This window comes from Herpailurus yagouaroundi, unplaced genomic scaffold (assembly GCF_014898765.1).
Source record: "Herpailurus yagouaroundi ecotype Mexico unplaced genomic scaffold, PumYag 164, whole genome shotgun sequence".
Lineage (NCBI taxonomy): Eukaryota > Metazoa > Chordata > Mammalia > Carnivora > Felidae > Herpailurus > Herpailurus yagouaroundi.
Genome location: NW_024412405.1, coordinates 25,215,409 through 25,241,331, shown reverse-complemented (window position 1 = coordinate 25,241,331; position 25,923 = coordinate 25,215,409). Strand labels below are relative to the sequence as shown.

The 25,923-nt window shown below is 34.4% G+C and overlaps 1 pseudogene; it reads right to left on the bottom strand.

Moving 5' to 3' along the window:
* LOC121037890 (40S ribosomal protein S29-like) overlaps positions 1-25,923 on the bottom strand; it is a 143,385-nt pseudogene that overhangs the window by 11,289 nt on the left and 106,173 nt on the right.

The window sequence follows — 25,923 nt, the reverse complement described above, 5'->3', positions numbered from 1 at the left end:
GCCGCTTAACTGACTGAGCCACCCAGGCGCCCCAGTCTTTTTTTTTTTTTAATTTTTTAATGTTTATTTATATTTGAGAGAGAGACAGTCAAGCACAAGCGGGCAAGGGGCAGAGAGAGAGGGAGACACAGAATCCGAAGCAGGTTCCAGGATTCAAGCTGTCAGCACAGAGGCCGACGTGAGGCTTGAACCCACGAACCATGATGAGATCATGACCTGAGCCAAAGTCAGATGCTTAACCGACTGAATCACATAGGCGTCCCTGATCCATTATTTCTTTAAGATGTGTTGTTTAATTTCTACATATTTGTGGCTTTTCCAACTGTCTATTATTTTATTCCCTCCTGCTATTTTACTTTCCTTCTGAAATTTATGATTTCATCCCACTGTGCTTGGAGAATAAACTTTATATGATATCTAGCTTTTTAAATCTATTGAGCTCTAATTTGTGGTCCACAGATGATCTCTCCAAGAAAATGTTCCTTGTGCACTTGAGAAGAATGTGCATTCTGTTGATGTTGGGTATAGTGTCCTGTATATATCCTTTAGATGTAGTTGTTCATTGTGTTATTCAAATATTCTATTTTTTAAATTTTCTTCTGTCTGGTTGTTCTTTCCATTATAGAAGATGCAGTAGTGAAATCTTCAACTATTTTTGTAGAACTATTTTCCCTCTGATTCTGTCAATTTTTGCTTTCATATATTTTAATGTATGTAAATATTTATAATTATAATATCTTCCTACTGTTGAACTTTTATTAATATACACTGTCCTTCTTTGTCTCTTGTAACTTTTTTAAATCTAAGTCTATTATGCCTGATATTAGTATAGATACCCTTAGTCTCTTCTGATTATTATTTGCCTAGAATATATTTTTTCCATCCTTTCACTTTCAACCTATTTGTATCTTTGGATCTAAAGTAAGTCTCTTGTAAATAGCATTTAGTTGGATTTTTGCTTTTGTTTCATTCTGCCAGCTCTGTCTTTTCACTGGAGAGTTAATGCATTTACATTTAAGTAATTACGGATAAGGAGGAACTTAATTCTCTTATTTTGTTATTTCTTTTCTCTGTACTTTATAGTTGTTGTCCCTCATGTCCTGCAGTGTTGTCTTGTGTGTAGTGAATTTTTGGTGATGAAAGTTTTTAACTTCCTTCTCATTTCTTCATGTATATGTTCTATAGGTATGTAATTTGAGGTTATCACAGGAATTGCATTTAACATCCTAAAGCTATATAATATTCTAATCTGAATTTATAACAGCTTAAAATTTCAATTACAATTAATTATATTATGTTATATTTCAATTTTAATTACTCCTGCTCCTTTATGTCTCCTCACCCTCCTCATTCACTTACCTATATCATATCATAGATTACTTTCCTTCTTCCTTTGGTATTAACCAGCCACTGACAAATGTCTCCCTTCTCAGATAATTGTATATAGCATAGAAATATGATTGAGCCAGTAAACATAAATATATTATTCTATTCTATTTTCTCTTTTGATATAGAGAAGTCAATGTGGAATGTAGGTAATATTCCTAAATTTTTTTTTTAAATTTTTTTTTCAACGTTTATTTATTTTTGGGACAGAGAGAGACAGAGCATGAACGGGGGAGGGGCAGAGAGAGAGGGAGACACAGAATCGGAAACAGGCTCCAGGCTCCGAGCCATCAGCCCAGAGCCCGACGCGAGGCTCGAACTCACGGACCGCGAGATCGTGACCTGGCTGAAGTCGGACGCTTAACTGACTGCGCCACCCAGGCGCCCCCCTAAAATATTTTTTTAATTCTTTAGTTTTAAGATATATTTCTTTCTTTCTTTTTTTTTTTTTTTTTTTTTTTTTGGACTTTGAGACCATTTGCACTCTGAAAATGACATTCATTTTATTAGAAAAGTCACTCAACGATAAGCCAATAGGCTATTTATGGAAATTCCATCATCATCTGAGGGCAATTGGTAACGTTAAGTGTTGTAACAGCTTCTTTATGAGTTAAAGAGATTTCTCCTTTACCTCTTCCTGTTTCTCAAACAGAGCAGTTTGATCAGTGAATCTAGCTCTTTTGGAAAGAGATCATCCTCTCTCAGCTAGAGATGAATGAATGGATTCTACCTTACCCATTTCAATCCTGGCGATGATGCATATTTCTTTCACCACCAGTAACCTTAGGCCAGCCTGGTTGATACATCCTTTATGTGATAGTGTGGTCGAAGGCCGGCCCCTCCCCCGGAATGTGGTTCAAAGTTACTTCCAATCTAGTTTTATGAAAATGCATTGTCCAACTTGCACCTGATATTTTTGTGTGAAGGTCTAGTTGCAAACAGTTTATTGGAGGGAAAAATATGTCATAGCTAATGGAATGTGGCACACAGATTTTCAGATAAAAAGGGAGAACAGTCTGGCACTTGGGGAAAGAACACAATCAACCTGTTTGGTAGGGGAAAGGAGAGAAATATTAATGAACTTTGATTTCACAACCAACTTTGAATGTTTCTTCCAGTATGAAAATGTCCTAGTGTGGCATTCCCAAACTGTTTAAAGTACCTTGAATTTAACTAACTGCTAGATTTGCTATCCTTTGCCAGAAGCTGTGACCACAATTTTATCACTTTCACCCTAAATATTACTTGTCTATTGAAGACAGCAAAAGATGGTCCATACTCCTGTACCTCCCACAAAAATTACTTTGGAACATTGTCCAAACCCCATTCGCAGTCATTGTATGGCATAGACAGATTATTCAGATCAGGTGTCTTAGATACATATGGCAGATTGGACTCAATGCCCTAGGCAATCCCTCCAAAAACAGAAACTAATTATTAAAGTTGAACAATTGGGTATCATAACGTTAACCAATTGGCTGGGAGGCTATGTTGGATGCACTGGCAACCTGTGCAGCTGATTAAATTCCAACTTTCTAGGGTATCATTTGCACACTTGGAATCATGCTTCTTTTGTAGAAATCAACCATTAACTTGCCTCCATTCCCAAAACACAAAAATGTCCACCTTAGAGATGTTCCTAAGAGATCTGCAATATTTACAGAAATCTCCCTAGTATATCACAGAGCCCTCAACTTGCTCGGGCAATCTGTCAAGAATACAACTTCCCTTGGTTATTTGGGGAAGCTTTGTAGAATAAAAAATTATTCAAAATATATGTGCATCATGTAGGCAGTTATCCCCTTTAAAAAAGACATACAATGAGAAGAGATGGTATAAAAATCCATCCCTTACTATAGCTGAAGTGAACAGGTAAAAGAGTTGGGTTGCTGAAGACATCCATGACAGCTCAGAATCTGGAGCCTGCTTTGGATTCTGTGTCTCCCCATCTCTCTCTGCCCTTTCCCTGCTCACACTCTGTCTCTCAAAAATGAATAAACGTTAAAAGAATTTTTAAATAATTTACATGAACTGAACGTGAGGGACCTATGTGAATAAGTGTAACAGTGGCTCCTGTTGAAATGGAACTAATGGAAAATCTTCCTAAAAATATAACTATCAAAGGAATACAATTCAAACACAGAACTACTTTGTAGAATCAAAAAAACCATGATTTCGTTTTTAAAAAAGTAGGCAATTAAAAAGAGAATGGCCACTTCTATGAAATGAATTAATGTCCAGAAAACAATAGGAGGAAATGGTTGTTAAAAGAATTAAACAAATGAACAACAATAAAAACCATACAACCCTGAAGCATGAGATCAAAGAAATGGAAATCATGAGAAAAACAAAAATCTGTTGAAGGGTAGATCCAAGAGATGTATCTTGTGAATAAAAAGAATTTTACAAGACATGTAGTAGTGTAATTAGAGTAATACTCTACAGAAAAACTTAAATCTGGTAACTGAATGGATTAGCCAAGTCCCAAGTAGAGACACATGCATGTGTCCTTTGAAATTCCTAAATACACAGGGTAAAGTGGAAAAGAAAAAAAATATTTCCCACTTTTTGTAAACCTTGGAAGAAAAGAGAATCAGCCCTTTTTACTCAGAATTCACATTGGTAACCATGGAAAAGCGAAACCAGTAGAATGATGTTTAAAGATAAAAGTAAGTGATTTTCAATTTACTGTTCATGTTAAATGATCAAATAAGATCTTTACAATAATGGAAGAATTCATAGCAAGATTTAACACCCATGTGCCTGAGCTGAGGACAGTACTTGGCAAGTTATATTGAACAAAAGTCTATTGAAGGAGTGTAAACATTTTAAAAGAGAGAAGAAAAAACTTCTTAGCTCAGGAAACAAGAGTGAGTACTACTGACTGTAAATGATTTTTTATATATAAATTAGAACACACACACACACACACACACACACACACACACACACACACAGCTTTCTCAACACAAAGAAACATGAGAAAACTTTTTTTTTATTAACGTAAAATGAAAGCTTAAAAGCCACGACAGCCTAAGTCAGGGTTTGAATAGGGTTTAGAGTAGGAAAGTAAAAGCATTCTAGACTCCTTACCCAGAGACTGTCTCATAGAAAAATGCCAAATAAATTACAGCTATAAAAAAAGCAATCACACAGAAACTTTCTATGTGGCAATAAGAGATAATATGTCATGGGTGAAGTAGGTGACTGGAGAATATATTAAAGGTAGAGAGAGCTCTTTACTTTTGTTTTTTGTTTGTTTGTTTTGTTTTTACTGTATGAGCAATGGTCTCTACTGCTACATATTTTGATGTCTAGCATTGAGAATGTCTGACCTTTCAGCTAATTTTCATAGGGATTCTAATTTAATGTCAGTATTGAATTTGATGACATAAAGTGCTAACATCCATCAAGAGCAACTAGAGATGTATCAGTAGACCACAGAGAATCTGAATCCCAAAATTTCAGTTTCAGATTGTTTTTCTGTGGATTCACAAGTATATCTTTGTAAGTCACAGTCAGCTAAATATTGAACTGAACAAACTCACATTGTATATTAATTGTAACTATATTTTATGTATGTACACATACATATATACACATATATACTATGTTTTACATGTAATGTATATATGACATGTATAACATATTGACTTTAAATATATATTTAATTATTGCAACTTTAATTGCACAGTAAGTCATTGTTATTAATTCATTTTTTTAAGCTTGGAGGTTGGAACAATCCTGTTAGATATATAGATAGATAGATAGATAGATATAGATATAGATATAGATATAGATATAGATATAGATATAGATATAGATATAGATATATGTTTATTGTATGGATCCATGTCAAAATTATAGAATTAAGTTTCTGGTGCCCAGGAAGGATCAATTAGGTAAATAAAAATCATGAATAATGTTCTATTCCTATTGGTTGTGTCACTTTTCAGAAAGCAGTGCAAGCAAACAAACATTATAGGGTAGGTATTTGGAGAGGAAAAAAGGTAGAAAACAAAACTGACTTCTGTATGATTCAGATATAGAGATTCAATAATAAATAATCAAACCAACACCTCTGAATAACTTAGACACATTGCCGCTAAAAATATCACAACCTCATCTTTATATTCTCATACTCAGAATTAAGCTAAAGTCTCTTTTCCCTTGTGGCCACTTTGGAGAAGGGCAGAGGAATCTAGTGACATACTAAGTGTCTCTTGAAAAGTCAGGTTGTTTAATTAATTGATTTAATTTATTCTGTGATTCCTTTGAGTCAATTTTGATTAGGGATGAATGCAAATAAATTATAGTGAAAAGAGGATTCAGCTTGTTAACTCTAAATATATGTCTTGTATTACTGGGGGAAAGGTTGGAGCCATAAATTAAAGGTACTATTGAAAAATGTGTGTCACATGACCTTGGAAGGCAACACTAATCAATCATTGTGTTTGTTTCCATTGAACATAAAAGACCCCGAATGATACTGAGGATAGTGCTTTTGGAGACCTCTATCAATTAACACAAGATGACCATGAGAATAAACCTATTTACCATCCTGATTAAAGGTAATGGCTCCTTGATTTGGGACCATTTTTAAAATCAATACCACTCGTTTTTATTTTTTATTTTTTGCTTTTATATTTCAGAAGCAGTAAGAATTTGAAAGCAATGCAAATAGTTGTTTCATATAAAGCAAGTCTCAGTGCTTGTAAGTTTCATGGTTCCTTACCACAGGTATGCTATTTCCTATTTCAACATGTCAAGTTCCAAACACTCACTCAAACTCATTTTTAGATTGGGCTTCCTTACGAAAAATCTTTAGATGCCTACTCTGTTCTGTTGCAGTAGTACTTCCCAGCCATTGACCAAAAAAATAATTTATTTCTTTGTATTCCTATAATGTACCTATATTGTCTTTGTGGGATATTATTTGTATGTTAGTATATACGTACATATGTTCATTTGTGCATTTGCCTCTACTGATATATATCCAATCTTAGAGGTGACACATTTGGGAAAAATTATATAAATACTTTTTTATATATATCAAGTGACATTATAAATACATATCATTCCTATATCAAGTAAGTGACCACATCAAGTGCCTTTTTCATAGAAAAGATGTTTACTTATATTGAGATTATGGTATAGGAACTCTTCAAACGAGTTTATCCAGTTGAACTATGATGTATTCAGCCTCTTTATGAAAATGTCATCAACATTTCATACCTAATGAACCAAGACAATGAAGAATATTTCAAATAAAAGAGAGTCATATTTATTTAATCAGACATTTTCTGGCAAATGGTCTTGGAATTATGATGATTCAGCTGAAAAGTTTACATTATATTAAAATTAATCCCAAAACATTACTTAACAAAAAGTTACTTAGAGTTATTTAGAAGAACATCTGAGCTGTTTGGAACGAACTATCATTGAAAAATACCTTTGTATCAGAGTTAAGTATTAGAAAGATAACAAGTATATATATGCCTTAATTGTTATATAAGGATATTATCTCATTTTATTTCTCTCTTTCTTTCTGTGATTGTATATCTATGGTTTGGTTTCTGACAAATATTTACATTTTTAATAAGAAAGATGACTAGGCCCATGGAAATCCAGCATCATATTTTCATTCTTTCATTCTGTGTATAAGATATGCAACATTAAAAGCAAAAAAATTTTTAAAAGAATAAAGCCCTTGTAATTGTTAACACTACTTATAAAACCTGTATGGCACCATTAAAATTGTATTACAAATATTATTATAGACATCACTTACTTGTTTTTAGCAAAAGGTTATATAGTTCTCCAGTTTCCAAATCAGTCTCATCCCACCTGACCCTATTACAAACTCAGTGCAACAGATCTAAGCATAAAGAGCTGAAACATTTGCATTGCTTTGGAAAGAATATATACCCACATGGGGACAGAATAAGTGAGGTTTTTATAGCTCCAAATATGTTTTCTTATTGAATTTGCACCTGCTTAAAGCTCAGCCAAATTATGGTACATAGGCCAGTTCTATTTTCCATTTTCTTTGTGAATTAGAAGTAAAATAAATGTGCAATTGAGCTTAGACAGCAGATGGTCTGCAATAGGTATAAACATATTGTACCATATGTTTGAATGGCATTTTCAGAAAGTACTTGGCACTGCTAAAATATTTCATTTTCAATAGACATATGAATATACATACACTACTACAATTAAAGATAAAGTGACTGATTCACTCCTTACCATTTGTGAGAAGTATGGCTTGGGAATAGATTGGGTACTCCATCTGGAAAACAGCAGTTTCCTTTGTTGACTCCTGATGAGATAGAGAAAAGTAAAGGCAATATAGAGTGGTAAGTATGTGGAGACTTTTTTGTATCTTTTATAGTCCACAAACAAGTATATACAAGTGAGATACCCTCTGGTTTTGGAATTGTCTCTGGAGAGGCTGCATATCCTGGAAGAAAGGTGAATGTATCTGAAGCTCTTATTTTTCTCTCTTCTGATTATCATTCTCTCTATCCACTCACAGATAGATACTTTAGTATCTTTGTTGCAAAATGGAAAAATAAGGACATTTTAAAGTGACAAATTTAGTTAAGCACTTTAACAGAGGGGAAAAACTAAAGTTTAGCAATATTACCTGCCTTGACTCAAAGTTCATTTTATTGCAGCCAAGCTGATTCAGGTTTTAAATTCCATATTCAGAATGACACATATGTTGTGCATGCATTTTTTAAAGATACATAAAATATATTAATAAGCTCTATATTAAGAAGAATGTTATTTTTTTCTTTTTAGATGATAAATAAATGCATAGGTATTGATTTATTAGTTTTTTTTGTAATTTTCTGCTTGGTTATTTTAACCAAGAAGAAGGCCTCAGATGTCACCTCTATGCAATCATCACTCACCTATGAGACAGAACTACATCTCCAAATTACATACATTTACATAGGACTGTTCCATCAACACATCTCACTAAGCAAACATGAAAACAACCAGGGTGTATTTAACTATCAGGTTGTCCTGGTGAGCCTAATTTCAATTTAGACTTCCCAGGTATAGATTTTGGTTCTAATAAATAAGTGCAGGAGTCATGAGTAAAACTTCAGCCATTTTTGTCACATATTTTCCAACTGCCATTCAATTTCTAGATAGTTCCTTCTGTTATCAGTGTAATGGCTTTCTAATGTTCATATTCTTGGCATTCCTTTAAACTTTCCATGTTATGATATGGGAATAAATTACAGATTTAAATTTTGTCTCTGAAATCCATAAATAAAAAAGTCAATAAATGTGATTTAAAAATATTTAAAAAATAAAAGAGAATGCAAGTAAATACTTACTGTATATTTCTTCAAGCATTTTAAACCTATTTTTGAGGGAGATTCTGGTTAAAAATGGCACCTGAGTGGCTCAGTCGGTGGGGTAACCAACTCTTGATGTCAGCACAGGTCATGATCTCACATTTCATGGGATAGGGCCCCACATCAGGGTTTCTGCTCAGTGTGGAGTTTGCTTGGGATTCTTTCTCTCTCCCTCCCTCTCTCTCTGCCCCTCCCATACTCATGCTCTCTCTTTCTCTCTCAAAATAAATATATAAAAACATTTAAAAAAATATATGGGGGATTCTAGGCTCACCTCCTCCCACTGACACAATGAATCTGCTGCTAAATATGGAACAACTTCCTCTGGGTGAGGGGAGGGGTGGAACTAAACTAAATGCAGTCTGAGTAACTCTTAGGCTATAAGTCAATGGGAAAAGACCCACCTCAGAGTCAGCGGAAGCTGGAACACAGTCTTGCCATAAACTCCATCCCCAATACAGCAACCCACAATCAGGAGGGAACTCCAAACCTGAAGTTTCTCTCTGATGAGCAAAAGATTTGAACCCAACATCAGGCACACTAATTTTGAAGACCTACACTTGACAGATGAGCTCCCCAAACATCTAGCTTTGAAAACCAATGGGGTTGGAGTCCACAAGACCATAAGTCTATAACAATTTTAGAAACAGCTCTTAAAGGTCTGCATGCTCAGACTCACCTGCTCTAGGGCTCAGTACAGAGACAGAAGATGGAAACACTCACAAACTTAATGTGAATGAGATTTATTTGCTATTCTTAAAGCATTGACCTGAGGGTCAGGCATCTAATTTAACACACATCCAGAGGCAGGTGGGCCCCATCCTCATGTTCTCCCTTTGCTTGGTACCTCCCAGAAAGGAGTTTATACAGTTATCTGGAGCACCAGTTTTAGCAATTGCCACCAGGGGTGACCTCCAGATCTCCTGTCCCTTGTGACTAGAGAGGTTCATAGTTGTGATCCCAGAGGATTGCATAAATTTGCGCACTTTAAAGGCTGTTTCCTGAAGGTCTGGCTTCCAATTGGTCTGAATCTGGTGCTGACTGAGACCCTCCCTTTGGGGATACTGACAGATCTTGCCACACACTCAACTCCTGGGAACCATTAAAAATAAAATAGGCTGCTTGGACAGGTTTGAGAGTCAACCAAAAGCTAGAGCAGAAAGTTTACCTCCTATACAAGGCCACTCCTTTAAATCCAGGAGAGATGACTGTTTTATATAATCTTTAAAAACACAAAGAGTCAAGCAAAATGAAGAAACAGAGGGATATGTTCCAAGCAAAATAACATGATTAAGCTTTAAACTATTTTTTGGTATACCTAAATAGAATCAGGCAGTAAATATGTATTCTGTGATTACTTCAATTCAATTAAGATATTTACATTACATAATATGTTTGAGGTATTGGCAACACACTATTCATTACAAGAATATTTGAGAGATATTAATACTGTGCTATTTTTCTTTTCTGTTGTATAAAAATACTTCATCAGTAGTGCTTCTGGTTATGGTTAGGCAGGTCCTGTCAGACTATCATTCCCATAGAAAAAAACTATTAATTTTGTAAACAAAAATGTACCTGAAGGCACTAGGCATAACCAAAATCACTTAGATATGGTGAATGAAAATCAAACTTGGAAGAAAAAAATAGCACTAGAGTTACCTCTTTTTTTTTAATGTTTACTTATTTATTTTGAGAGAGAGAAGGAGGAGGGGCAGAGAGAAACGGAAAGAGAGAATCCCAAGCAGGCTCAGTGCTTTCAGCACAGAGCCTGATGTGGAGTTCAATCGTAGGAACCGTAAGCTCATGATGTGAGACAAAATCAAGAATTGGACACTTAACCTTAACCGACTGAGCCACCCAAGTTCCCCAGAGTTCCCTCTTTTATAGATACTTCTTGAGGCTCAATCTCAGTCTTCTCCAGCAAAGATAGTTCAAACTCTATTAGACAAATCAAGCTAAAAGACTTGAAGAAACAGAAGAGGGAGTTTGTACTAACAGAGTGAATGAAATTGAGAGGGAAAATTCTGGAAATGACCAGAGAAGGAGAGACCCAAATTTTTTTATAAAAACTTCCAGAGTTTCTGTTTGACCCCTGCATTGTGAATTACTGGAGAACACTCTAAGCACCACAGATAAGGCTAAAGAATTAAACTGAGACTGGAGCTTCTGTCCCCATAGGAGAGGCAAACTGTAGTTCAGGCAAGTTGAATACTTGCTTTAAAAAAAATCAATAATCATAGGAGGAACGTACAGAACTTACACTAGAAGCTCTAGAAATACTAAAATAAAATATTCATCATTCATCATGGTCAGGATAGAAATAAAAACTACTCAACAAATTAAGACAAAGGAAAATATGACATTGTCTAGAAAATAAGGCAACCAATAAGGACAAATATGAAATGACCTTGTTGGGAATTACAGCAAACAAATAAAAATTATAAGAAAATTATCAAATTAGGGGAGGAGCCAAAATGGCAGAACAGCATGGAAGTTTTTTGTGTGTCTCACATCCATGAAATACAGCCAGACCAACACTAAACCATCCTGCACGCCCAGAAAACTGATTGGAGGATTAACACAACAATCTGCACAACCTGAACCACAGAATTAAGCAGGTACTTGGCACAGAGATGTGAACTTGGGGAGCGAGAAGCCAAGGCAGGCAGGGAGGTGCTTTTGTGGGCAGAGAGAGGATGGAGACGGGGGGGAGAATATGGGAAAAGCTCCCCTCCCCAAAAGCAGCCGGAGAGAAAGTAGAAAATTGGAAACAGCTGCAGGGACTAAACTAAAACGGAGAAAGGAGAAAGGAGAGGGTTTAATTACCATTAAGACTGTAAACAAGGGGAGCGCAAAGTCTGCAACTCTGCAGCTCGATACCTGGCAGTACTCTGGTGGGAAGGGCGAATCTCCAGGAGCAGAGTGGGGTCCGGGAGGTTCTTGGGCCACACAGAGAAAAGCGGTTCCACTGCTGGAAGGACTTTTGGTAGAGACTGTTGAAGCCACCTGGTCCCAGCAGACCCCACCCAGAGAACGGCTGTTGGTGCTAGAACAAGGTCGTTAAGGGTGAAGCCTGGTGCCAAATGTGTGTTGTGATTTTCCATAATCCCTGAAAACCTGCTGCTACACTATCTTGCAAACTTTTTCTGGGGTGTGCTGGCACCTGGCCGCAGTCTAGGAGCATGGGCAGCAGCAGGGTCCAGTAAGCATTCCTGGGTGCAGCTAACATTTGGCCATTGCTCGGTGAGACCCTCCCGCAGAGGGGTGGAACGAGTCAGAGCCACAGTCCTTCAGAAGTAAGGGACCTGGGAAAACAGCTGCATCTGAGACAAAACTCAGGAGAGAGTTACTGCCTGGGGCCTGGTCAGGGACAGTGAAATAGCAAGGAGTGGATGAAAGCTGAAGACAGAAGACGGTTGCATGATTGCTGATCCATCATGACAAAATGAAGGAATTCACCCCAAAAGAGCAGGAAGAAACAACAGCCAGGGATTTAACCAACACAGACACAAGCAAGATGTCTGAACCAGAATTTAGAATCACAATAATAAGAATACGAGCTTGAGTTAAAAATAGATTAGAATCTCCCTTTCTGTGGAGATAAAAGAAGTAAAAACTAATCAGAATGAAATAAAAAATGCTATAACTGAGCTGCAATCACCGATGGATACCGCGGTGGCAAGGATAGATGAGGCAGAACAGAGAATCAGTGATATACAGGACAAACCTATGGAGAATAACGAAGCAGAAAAAAAAGGAAGAGATTAAGCCAAAATAGCATGATTTAAGAATTAGAGAAATCAGTGACTCATTAAAAAGGAAGAACATCAGAATCATAGGGGTTCCAGAAGAGGAAGAGAGAGGAAAGGGGGTAGAAGGGTTATGTGAGCAAATCATAGTGGAAAATTTTCCTAACCTGGGGAAAGACACAGACATCAAAATCCAGGAAGCACAGAGGATCCCCATTGGATTCAACAAAAACTGACCATCGATAAGTCATATCACAGTCAAATTCACAAAATACTCAGGCAAGAGAATCATGAAAGCAGCAAGGGGAAAAAGGTCCTAATCTACAAGGGAAGACATATCAGGTTTGCAGCAGACCTATCCACAGAAACTTGGCAGGCCACAAAGGAGTGGCAGGATATATTCAAGGTGCTGAATAAGAAAAATACTCAGCCAAGAATTCTTTATCCAGCAAGGCTGTCATTCAAAATAGAAGAAGAGATAAAAGTTTCCCAGACAAAAATTAAAGGAGTTTGTGACCACTAAACCAGCCCTGCAAAAAATTTTAAGGGGGACTCTCTGAGGGGAGAAAAGATGAAAATATAAATACATACATACATACATTCATACATGCATACATACATACAGACATACCAAAAGCAACAACAACTAGAAAGGACCAGAGTCACCACCAGAAACTCCAACTCTACAAGCATCATAATGGCAATAAATTCATATCTTTCAGTACTCACTCTAAATGTCAATGGATTCAATGCTCCAATCAAAAGACATAGGGTAACAAAATGGATAAGAAAACAAGATCCATATATATGCTGTTTAGAAGAGACCCACTTTAGACTCAAAGACACCTTCAGGTTGAAAATAAGGGGATGGAGAACCATCTATCATGCTAATGGTCAACAAAAGAAAGCCGGAGTAGCTATACTTATATCAGACAATCTACACTTTAAAATAAAGACTGTATCAAGAAATGCAGAAGGGCATTATATCATAATCAAGGGGTCTATCCACCAAGAAGACCTAACAATTGTAAATATTTATGCACCAAATGTGTAAACATTTATGCACCAAATATATGAATCAATTATCACAAACATAAAGAAACCATAATAGTAGGAGACTTCAACACCCCACTCACAGCAATGGACAGATCATCTAATCAAAAAATCAACAAGTAAACAATGGCTTTGAATGACACACTGGACCAGATGGACTTCACAGATATATTCAGAACATTTCATCCTAAAGCAGCAGGATATACATTCTTCTCCAGTGTACATAGAACGTTCTCCAGAATAGACCATATACTGGGACACAAATCAGCCCTGAGTAAGTACAAAAAGATCGAGATCATACCATACATATTTTCAGACCACAATGCTATGAAACTTGAACTCAACCACAATAAAAAATTTGCAAAGGTAACAAACACTTGGAGACTGAAGAACATCCTACTATAAAGAATGAATGGGTTAACCAAGAAGTTAAAGAGGAAATTAAAAAGTATATGGAAGTCAATGAAAATGATAACACCACAACCCAAAACCTCTGGGACGCAGCAAAGGCGGTCATAAGAGGAAAGCATATAGCAATCCAGGCCTTCCTAAAAAAGGAAGAAAGATCTCAGATACACAACCTAACCTTAAGCCTTAAGGAGCTGGAAAAAGAACAGCAATTAAAACCCAAAAGCAACAGAAGACAGGAAATTATTAATAAAGATTAGAGCAGAAATCAATGCTATTGAAACCAAAAAAAAAAAAAAAAAAAAGGAAAGAAAAAAAAGCCCAGTAGAACTGATCAATGAAACCAGAAGCTGGTTCTTTGAAAGAATTAACAAAATTGATGAACCACTACCCAGTGTGGTCAAAAATAAAAAGGAAAAGATCCAAATAAATAAAATCAAGTATGAAAGAGGAGAGATCACAACCAACAGAGCAGAAATAAAAACAATAATAAGAGAATATTATGAGCAATTATATGCCAATAAAATGGGCAATATGGAAGAAATGGACAAATTCCTAGAAACATATACACTACCATAACTGAAACAGGAAGAAATAGAAATTTTGAACAGACCCATAACCAGTAAGGAAATCGAATTAGTAATCAAAAATCTTCCAAAAAACAAGAATCCAGGGCCAGATGGCTTTCCAGGGGAATTCTACCAAACATTTAAGGAAGAGTTAACACCTATTCTCTTGAAGCTGTTCCAAAAAATAGAAATGGAAGGAAAACTTCCAAACTCTTTCTATGAATCCAGCATTACCTTGATTCCAAAACAAGACAGAGACCCCACTAAAAAGGAGAAATATAGACCAATTTCCCTGATGAACATGGAAGCAAAAATCCTCAACAAGATAGTAGCCAACCAGATCCAAAAATACATCAAAAAAATTATTCCTCACGACCAAGTGGGATTATACCTGGGATGCAGGGCTGGTTCAATATCTACAAAACAATTAACGTGATTCATCACATCAATAAAAGAAAGGACAAGAACCAAATGATTCTCTTATATGCAGATGCAGAGAAAGCACTAGACAAAATACAGGATCCTTTTTTGATAAAAATCCTCAAGAATGTAGGGATAGAAGGAGGATACCTCAAGATCATAAAAGCCATATATGAACCACCCAATGCTAATAACATCCTCAATGGGGATAAACAGAGCTTTCCCCCTAAGGACAGGAACAAAACAGGGATGTCCACTTTTGCCACTGTTATTCAACATAGTATTGGAAGTCTTAGCCTCTGCAATCAGACAACACAAAGATATAAAAGGCATCTGAATTGGCCAGGAGGAGGTCAAACTTTCACTCTTCACAGATGACATGATACTCTCTCTATATGGAAAACCCAAAAGATTCCACCAAAATAACTGCTAGAACTGATTCATGAATTCAGCAAAGTTGCAGGATATAAAATCAATGCACAGGAATAGGTTGCTTTCCTATACACCAACAATGAAGTGACAGAAAGAGAAATTAAGGAATCAATCCCATTTACAGTTGCACAAAAAGCCATAAAATACCTAGGAATAAATCTAACCAAAGAGATGAAAAATCTATATCCTGAAAACTACAGAAAGTTTAACAAAGAAGTTGAAGAAGACACACACAAAAAAGTAAAAAAAAAAAAAAAAAAAAAATAGAAAAAGATTCCATGCTCCTGGATAGGAAGAACAAATATTGTTAAAATATTGATACTACCCAAAGCAATCTACATATTCAATGCAATCTCTATCAAAATAACACTAGAATTCTTCACAGAGCTAGAACAAATAATCCTAAAATTTGTATGGAACTAGAAAAGACCCCGAATAGCCAAAGCAATCTTGAAAAAGAAAACCAAAGTAAGAAGCATCACAATCCCAGACTTCCAGCTATACTACAAAGCTGTAATCATCAAGAAGGCATGGTACTGGCACAAGAACAGACGCTCAGATCAATGGAACAGGGTAGAGAACCCAGAAATGGACCCACACACGTATGATCAACTAATCTTTGACAAAGCAGGAAAAAATATCCAACGGAATAAAGACAGTCTCTTCAGCAAGTGGTGCTGGGAAAACTGGACAGTGACATGCAGAAGAATGAACCTGGACCACTTTCTTACACCATACACAAAAATAAACTCAAAATGAAAGACCTAAATGTAAGGCAGGAAACCATCAAAATCCTCCAGGGGAGAGCAGGCAAAAACCTCTTTGATCTTGGCTGCGGCAACTTCTTACTCAACACGTCTCTGGAGGCAAGGGAAACAAAAGCAAAAATGAACTACTGGAACCTCATCAAAATAAAAAGCTTCTGCACAGCAAAGGAAACAATTAGGAAAACTAAAAGGGAACCTACAGAATGGGAGAATATATTTCCAAACCATAAAGGGTTTGTATCCAAATTCTACAAAGAACTTCTCAAACTCAACACCCACAAAACAAATAATCCAGTGAAGAAATGGGCAAAAGACATGAATAAACACTTCTCCAAAGAAGACATCCAGATGGTCAACCAACACATGAAAAAATGCCCAACTTCACTCATCATCAGGGAAATACAAATCAAAACCACAATGAGATACCACCTCACACCTGTCAGAATTAACAACTCAGGCAACAACAGATGTTGGCAAGGATGCAGAGAAAGAGGATCTCTTTTGCATTGTTGGTGGGAATGCAAGCTGGTGCAGCCACTCGGGAAAACAGTATGGAGGTTCCTCAAAAAAAACTAAAAATAGAACTACCTTATGACCCAGCAATTGCACTACTAGGCATTTATCCACGGGATACAGGTGTGCTGTTTCGAAGGTACACATGCACCCCCATGTTTATAGCAGCACTGTCAACAATAGTCAAAGTATGCAAAGAGCCCAAATGTCCACTGATGGATGAATGGATAAAGAAGATGTGATACACACACACACACACACACACACACACACACACACACACACACGCACACACAATGGAGTATTACTTGGCAATCAAAAAGAATGAAATCTTGCCATTTGCAACTACGTGGTTGGAACTGGAGGGCATTTTGCTAAGTAAAATTAGTAAGTCAGAGAAAGGCAAAAATCATATGACTTCACTTATATGAGGATTTTAAGAGAAAAAAGATCAACATAAGGGAAGGGAAACAAAAGTAATATAAAAACAGGGAGGGGACAAAGCATAAGAGACTCATAAATATGGAGAACAAACAGAGGGTTACTGGAGGGGGTGTGGGAGGGGGTAATGGGCTAAATGGATAAGGGGCACTAAGGAATATACTCCTGAAATCATTGTTACAATATAGGCTAACTAATTTGGATGTAAATTTAAAAAAATAAAAAATAAAATTAAAAAATAAAAAAATGTTCTAAAAAAAGAAAATTATCAAATTACAATTCTAGAATTAAAAAATACAATATCTAAAAGAAAATAATAATCTTAACTGAATGGACTTAGCAGGTGAGTGGAAATAATACAATAAAATTCATTGAATGAAACATAGGCCAGTGGAAATAATTCTTTCTGAAAAAGAGGAAAAAAAGTTTTTAGTTTGAATAACTAAAAACTAAATATAGTCTTTAAAAAAATGAGTCAATATATTATGGACTGAATTATGCCCCCTAATTCATACATTGAGGCCCCAACAACTATATCAGTGACAAGAACTTACAAATGAATCCATTTTTGTATAATGATAATTTGATTTTCAAAAGATTAAAGTGTCATCACTTGGGAAAAGAAAACCTTTAAATCATTGGAGCTGGAATAACTGGATATTCATAAAGAAAAATATGGACTGAGATCATTAATTCACTTATTACCTAAAAATAAATTTGAGATAATCATATCCATTAACAAAAATTTAAAAACTGTAACTTTCTAGAAGGAAACACAGTTTTGGAGAAGTAAAAGTTTCCTTGATAGATCCAGACCTTAAAATATATATTGCAAATAATAAAAAAATGTTTATCCAAGACAAAATTAAGGAAATAAATAAAAAGCCTTAGTCCTAGAGTGAATTTTTGCAGTACATAAATCTGAAAGAAGACTAGGATACAGGATATACAACAAACGTCTACACCTCAACAATAAAATTACATATGATCCAATAAAAATGTACATAGATTAGAACAGATACTTCAAAAGAAAGACCAACATATGGGAAAATATATGGGGTGGGGCAGAAAAACTATTTTTTTAGAAAGTGCTCAAGACATTATTCCTCAAGGAAATGCAAACTAAAAATAATGAGATGTCACATGTCACTCCCTAGACTGCTCAAATTAAAGATACTGGTGAAACCAAAAGTTGTGAATGTAGTGCAACTGCAATTTTGATATATTTTTGTACAGAGTACCTTTGTTTATATATTGTTGTACATGAAACCTTCATATATGGATATAAAATGGTATGCTTACTTCAAAAACTCTCAAAATTTCTTATAAAACTAAGTATACATCCACCCTATGACCCATAAATTATACTTGTTGATATCGACAAATGTGAAATAAAAATGCATGTCCATAAACAGATTTCTACTAGAATTCCATAGTCACTTTATAATAATTCAATACTGGAGATTATCATGATGAGCACTTATCATGATGAGCACGGAGTGATGTATACATATGTCAAATCACCATATTGTACACCTGAAACTAATTTAATGCTATATGGTATCTACACTACAATTAAAATAAAAACTTAAAAACTAATAATATTAATAATAGCTCAATAGTGGAAATAGCCCACATATTCATCAGTAAGAAAATGGATAAACAAACTGTGGTATATGTATACAGTGGAATAATATAAGCCATAAATATAAACTCCTGAAAACATTTGACAACATGGAAAAATCTCAAAATTTTATTTTACTGAATGCATGTGTACTTACAAAAAAATGTATGGTTCTATTCATGAAGTGTTTGTCTTTGAGGGCATGGGGAAATGGATTGACTGGGAATGAGCATGAAATAACCTTCAGAGGTGATGATGATATCTTATATCTTGACAAGAATTTGGGTTTACACAAGTGTATGCATTAGTTAAAACTCACAGATTATTACTCTTAAGATTCTTTCCTTTCATAGTTGGTAATTTGACTTCAAAGGGAAAAGAAAGTACTGAAAGTACCATAATAAATATTCAACTCTAGTTGAAGATAGCCATGCTGAGATGTTTAGAAGGTGAAGCTAATGCAACTAAATTTGGGAAGCACTTCAAGATAAAAACATGGGTCAACGAATAGATCGAGAGATAAAAAATGGATCACATGTAGTAAAGAAAATAATTTTTAAAGTACAAAGTGTAAAAGAAAACCTCAATAAAATTCTAATAAAAGATAGTCTATAAAACCTGAATAAATGCCATTTTCATAGATAGTATGATCTTATATAAATCAGCCTAAGATGGAACCTGTACATTGCCCCATTAGGTTGTTTATTTCTTCATAATAAGCTCAACAGTCTACCAATGCCCATTTCAGATTTTTATATATCCGTTTTTATTTTTAAAACAGTCCAAATGAGCATATTTTTAGCCTTCTAGGGACTGTGTTCTTTGCATACTCTATGGTAACACACCCAATACCTATTGGCCATTGAGAAGCCACCACTGGCCTTTGGAACTCTCTGACCTAGAGACTCTCTACTCTGCTGCTGAGTGACTTCACCTAGACACCTAAGTCCTTTCTCTTCCTCCCATACTAAATGGTGATCCCCTGGCCTAATACTCTGGACAGCCTCATGCTATCTGCAATACCCTCTCTCATACCACTCTAAGTGCTACATGATGAAGCTTTTTGTGTGTTGCTGCCTCTGGATTTCATATATATTTTCCTCAATCAGCCTCCAAATCCTGTGAATCCTCTACCCATTATTATTATTACAAAACAAAATGTCTTTTTCCCCTAATAAATCCAAAAGTTAGAGTAAATAAGATTGAATTTTGAACAGGAGTATTATGCATCAAGACAAGATAATTCTTAATTCTGTATAGGAAAAATATATAAATGAAGTTAGGGAAACTTAGAAAATATTTAACAATAGTGACCTCTGCCAAGTGATACCAATAATTATGAGTTTGATATTAATGCAGGAATAAAGAAACGTAGGTAATTATAATAAAACAAAGAAATGGGAGACACATAAAAGTAAAAGCAATTAGGTTTTGTTTAGAGACAGATAAAGTTAATGGGGACAAATGGACAATTTAAATATTGTTAGGATAATTAGATATATTTTGCAGAGGAAAATAAAGTTCGATTCCTACAAGTAACTTCACTTGATATCTTACTGTTTTCAGGTGCTATAACAGAATACCATAAACTGGGTGGTTTATAAACAACAGAACTTTATTTCTCACAGTTATGGTGGCTAGCTGCAAGATCAAGGGACTAGGCATACTCAGTCATGAGGTCTCCATCCTACTGATACAATCACATCTCAAAGGCCCTGCCTTACCTTTTATATAATTACCTTGAGGGTTAGGATTTTATCATATAAATTTGGGGGTCAAGGGCACAAACATTGAGACCATAACACTCTACTAAACATAGAATATGTTTTAAGAATATTGAATTGGGAAAGTAATTATGAATACATTTTGCCCATATTTTATTATATTTATATCTATCTATCCATCTGGTTTGGTGTATGTTTTCTTCTTTTCTCATACTTCTCATGTTCCTTTTTAAAATTAGAATCGTATATATATGTATGTATAATTAACTGGGAAGTTTGCCATCTTTTTTAAAAAAGTGTATGGCAATTGAAATCATCTGGGAAATTATTTGTAGCAAATAACAGATAAAATCATATTCATTGATATAATTTGTATACATATGTGTATGTAGTATGTGTTTTCTCATGTTACTTCGTTCATGTCCTTGTTATTTGTAACCTTGTCTTGATATTATTTTTCCTTTTTTATTAGCTATTATTTTATTTAAAAAAATGGCAGTTACCACACTGCACTGATTATCTTTAATTAAATAGAGTTCCAAAATCCTTTTTCTTTACAAGGTGACATTTTCACTGAGGGATTATGTTTTAAAACATGAAAAATCAAAATAAAAAAAAAACTTTAGGATTAATTTTTCTAACAGGAAAGGACAAATGTCAGTAAAAGAAAAAAAATTGCTTCCATCAATGTCATAATATTAAATTATTACACTGCAATGGGTATAGTTATATCAGTAATAATCATGAATTTTGAAGATCAAACTATATCAATCTTTATTATCTATACTAGTGTTTTTTAATAATTTGAATCAAAATTTTTAAATTTTGAATTTGAATTCAAAATTTGAATTTTGCTTTTGTTTCGTGGAGTGAATTTTATGTCACTATACAAAGTAATATAAATTTTGCTTATCAGGTACTCAAAACGTAGAAGGTCCAATTCATTAAACATTTTGTTATTTGCCATATAAACCTATTCCATAAGCAGATTTTGTGTTTTTTAAGTTCATTTACAAATCTTTGTTTTATACATGTGAAGAATAATTTCACAACCATCAATAAATGTATCATCTAGATCCATTTGGAAAATGGAAAGTCAGTTGGAAAATCTTTAAGTTCTTTTCCAAATTGGGGTAATCTACCTCTTTCTAAGTCTGAATTTTGGGTTGTTCTGCTCTGTGGGATAGATTGTGGTATTTCTGGAACTGCCATGGGCATACATGAGTGGTTCTGAGTTGCAACTTTTACAAATAGGAGGGAACAAAATGAGTCATTATTCCCTTTTTGTAGTCAATATATGACCTGAAACATTTCTGGTTTCTAACATTTTTGACAAAGTCCCTGGGGTTCTATAACTTCCAAACATATTCTAAATAATCAATAATTAATAATAGCAACAACAACAACAACTTGTGTCTTTTGTGTAGCTTCCTTTGTGTCAAGTATAAGCTATTCACTCTCTTAGGCTTTCATTCAGATTTTGTTCATTTCTTCAAACATTTTTTATTATATTTGAAATTATCCTGGAATTTCTGAGTAGTGAACCTGAAAAACAGAATAGCGTTTACAAGGCTATAGATATATAGTCAATTTTACTTGATTACGTTTTAGGTAGTACTTTAAAAAATCCATATTTCTGTCTACATATTACTAGAACATATTTTTTCCCAAGGGTTTTTCTAGTCCATACTACCTTTTATAGGTACTATCATATGATAGAAGTGGCAATATATTTTAGTATATTAAACTAAACTGACCAGAAGATCTAACACTAATCCTCAAATATCTCCTTGCACTCATATTTTCAGCCTAATATTTTAGTCTTCATTTCCTTCATATATACATATACATTTCTAAAGTATTTTCCAATTCTAACTAAAACTATTAGTAAATCTGTCCCTGTTACTGACAAAGAATATCCACTCTCTTTATATACGGACTGCAGGAATATTTTTTCCCTAGAACAATAGACTATTTCAGCTTTTATTCAAAGGAATATTTTAACATTCCTGGATCAATCACTAAAAAGGAGGGGGATAAATAATTATATCATTACTGTATTAATTACTATAAGGGAGTGTATACTTATTACAAGTTGTAGATCCTTGTAAGGACATATGTGTTTTGATGCAACAAATTTGTAGTAAAAAGTATCCAGTGACTTTTCCTATCCCTATAATTACTTTTGTCTTGTAAGTAAATCTATATTCTAGGTTTTTGTAGACAAAAACCTTTTATTTTCATTATTTATAAGTCTGCACATGAAATATGTGAGTAAAAACTTCAGGGTAGGTAATTCAATAACTCAACAATCTCAACAAATGTCATAGAAGATCCAGCTTCTTTCAGACTCTGCTTAGCCAACCACAGTGTGGGCTGACCACATCTTCAGTTTGGCTTCTTATTCACATACAAGATGGCTGTGATTTGCACCTGAGGTAATGTGATAATTGATTCTTATTCAGCAAAACTGAGAGACTGAGTTTTTATGGATTTCCTTTAAAAACTAAAAACACTCTATTTTCAGAAGTCCTCATCAAACTTTTCCTTGACTCACTAGTTGACATTTCATTAAATAATTATAATAGTTTTAGACCAATCACGTGGTGTATATTAAATGTCAGGAGTCAATAATAAATGTTTTTAAATAAATCTCATTAAAAATATTTACAGCAACGATATTGGTTTCTCTTTCTAGCAAAGCAGACATAGAACCATCCACTGTCTTGATATCTTTAAACTCTAGAACTTTAGCCATTGCATATAAACAATATCCTTAATTTACTTTCAAAAATAATTCTGACACATTGACAGTGAAAAACCTTCATTTTTTTCTAAAATACCTTGTTATAATATTATTCAGAAAGAGTCTAGAAGCAAGTGTTTACTTAGTTGTGCAAACTTCAAATGAAATAGGAATGGATTTTGATCAAATCCTGTTTGAAATTGTGAGGAACTTGTACAGTTGAATGAAATATAAAGATAAAATAATATAGCATTTAGTCACAAATCTGAGATCAGTTAACATCATGACCTTAAATTTTACTTGTTATTTAACCTTTGCAGATCTATTTATTTTTCTGATATATTTGGGGTTTCACTATAAATTTAGTTCCAGCTCTAAAGTTCTATGATTTTCTAAGCATAATTTGGCAATATTCCTGGCTTTGTATGGATACAGAAAATCACATTCCTTTCAGACATGTAAGACCACAATTTTTTGGAGTACAGAGGTGTTTTTCACCCAGGCTGTATTTTAGAAATAACTTTAAAATTTTATTTGTTATCTACTATATCAGAGCCTAAGAGAGCCATACAAGAAAAAACTCCCAACTGCAGAAAGCCATGGATGATTTTTTTCAAACAGGAGTTAATCCACGTCCAAACATAAACATAGCAAAAATTAAAACAAAAACTAAAACGTAAGTACGATAGAAACACATAGACTATGAGTTTAAATTATTGAGAAATCATTTCAGATATTCCCATCATATAAGAATACTCTGCCCTTCATAAAGAACTTACACATTCATTATTTCACTTTGCCCCTCTTAAATTGGTGATTTATGTAAGATAAGTGCTGTTATTTTAAAAATTTGTCTATGTAAGAGATGATCTTCAGATTGATGAGGTGAATAAATAAATATCCTACTCTCAATGACTGATAGAGGTAAGATATTAACTGTTTTGCTCTGATTTATAATCTCATGATTTGTTTGCTGAATGTGACTGGGTTTATTTACTGACTTATTTTTCTAATCATGTTGATGGAATCTGCAGTGTTCTTAATTCAGTGACAGAGAATATGCAGATCTATCTGATCTGTTGTAAATAAACAATCCAGCTAACCTCTAGAGTAATTTTGAGGCTTTCGCACACAAAATATTCTGTATGTGACTGAAAAAGCATGGAGTTTATAAAAAATATTCAGCAGAACTGAAAATGAGTGAAGAAAGCCAGACTTAATAATACTTTGATAAAATATTCCCTGTTATTACTAAGTATTTTGACAGCTTCTAATGGGATTTGTGGTAGTTGAGAAGATTCTTTATCACCAAGTATATACTGAAAAGGGATGAAAATGCACAGTCTCCATTTTATAGAATTGGCCACCAAAGCATGTGTCCACAAATGTCTGGACAAAATATTAGTATCACCCAAGATTTAATGTGGGGAAGCAAAGGTAGAAATGATAATTTGCGGCTGAGAATTAAAAAGCAAAATAAGCTGCATCGTAATGTCCTGAATAAAAGATCAACGTATTTGTGGGTGTGCAAAAGTAGTAAATAATTACATTATATACCCAATCCAGATCCCCCTACTGTTAACATATCATTTGCTTTCTCAGCATCTATATATCTCTATCTCTGTTACTCCATAATCTATCTATATTTCTTTGGTTTTTTTTCTTTTTTCTTGTTGATAGTTTGCAGACATGATGATCTATTAGCCTTATTAAATTAGTGTCTATTATCTATAAACAAGGACCCCCTCTCTCTTTTTTAAGTTTATTTATTTTGAAAGAGAAAAAGCATGAGTGGGGGAGGCACAGAGAGATTGGAGAGAGAGAAAATCCTAAGCAGTCTCCATGCTGCCATGCTGTCAGTGCAGAGTCAGGCTTGGGGCTCCATCCCACAAAATGGGAGATCATGACCTGAATGAAAATCAAGAGCAGACACTTAAGTGACTGAGCCACCCAGGTACTGCAACAAGGACATCTCTTACAGAACAAGTGTACAAACATTAAAATTAAAAAATTAACATCAGTATACTACTTTCAAGTTTTCCCAGTTGTTCTGATTATGTCCTCCATAGTAGAGGATTCAACCTTACACTGCACATTGCGGACTCTCTTTAGTCACATACAATTTGGAACAGTTTTGTAGTCTTTTCATCATTTCACAATCTTGATTTTATTATTTAGTAAGTACAAGAAGTTATTTTATAGGATACTGCTTCAATCTGAGTCTGAATGATTACAGTCTGTATAGAGATCTTTCAACAGAGATATCAGAGATTTGAGGTGGATCCTTCTCATTATATTATGTCAATTGGTGCATGATAAAACTTTGCCCTATCGTAGGTCTTGTTACCTTTGATCAATAAATTACAATGGCATCTGGAAGTTTCTTCACTCCTTTTTTGTTTTTACACTATGAGTATCTTAGGAAGAGATGATTTGTGACCCTAGAAATTTTATCTTTTTCACATTTTCACCCATTATTTTGCATCCATTGATATTTGTCTATATCTGTTCTCACCACAAGAGTTACCAAATGGTGATTTTCTAATTCTGTGATTATTCTGCATTTATTAATTGGAATTTAACTGCAAAGAAATGTTCTCTCATATTTATTTATTTATATTGGTATGGATTTATTTTTTTATTTATTTTTTTATTTATATATGACATTTATTGTCAAATTGGTTTCCATACAACACCCAGTGCTCATCCCAA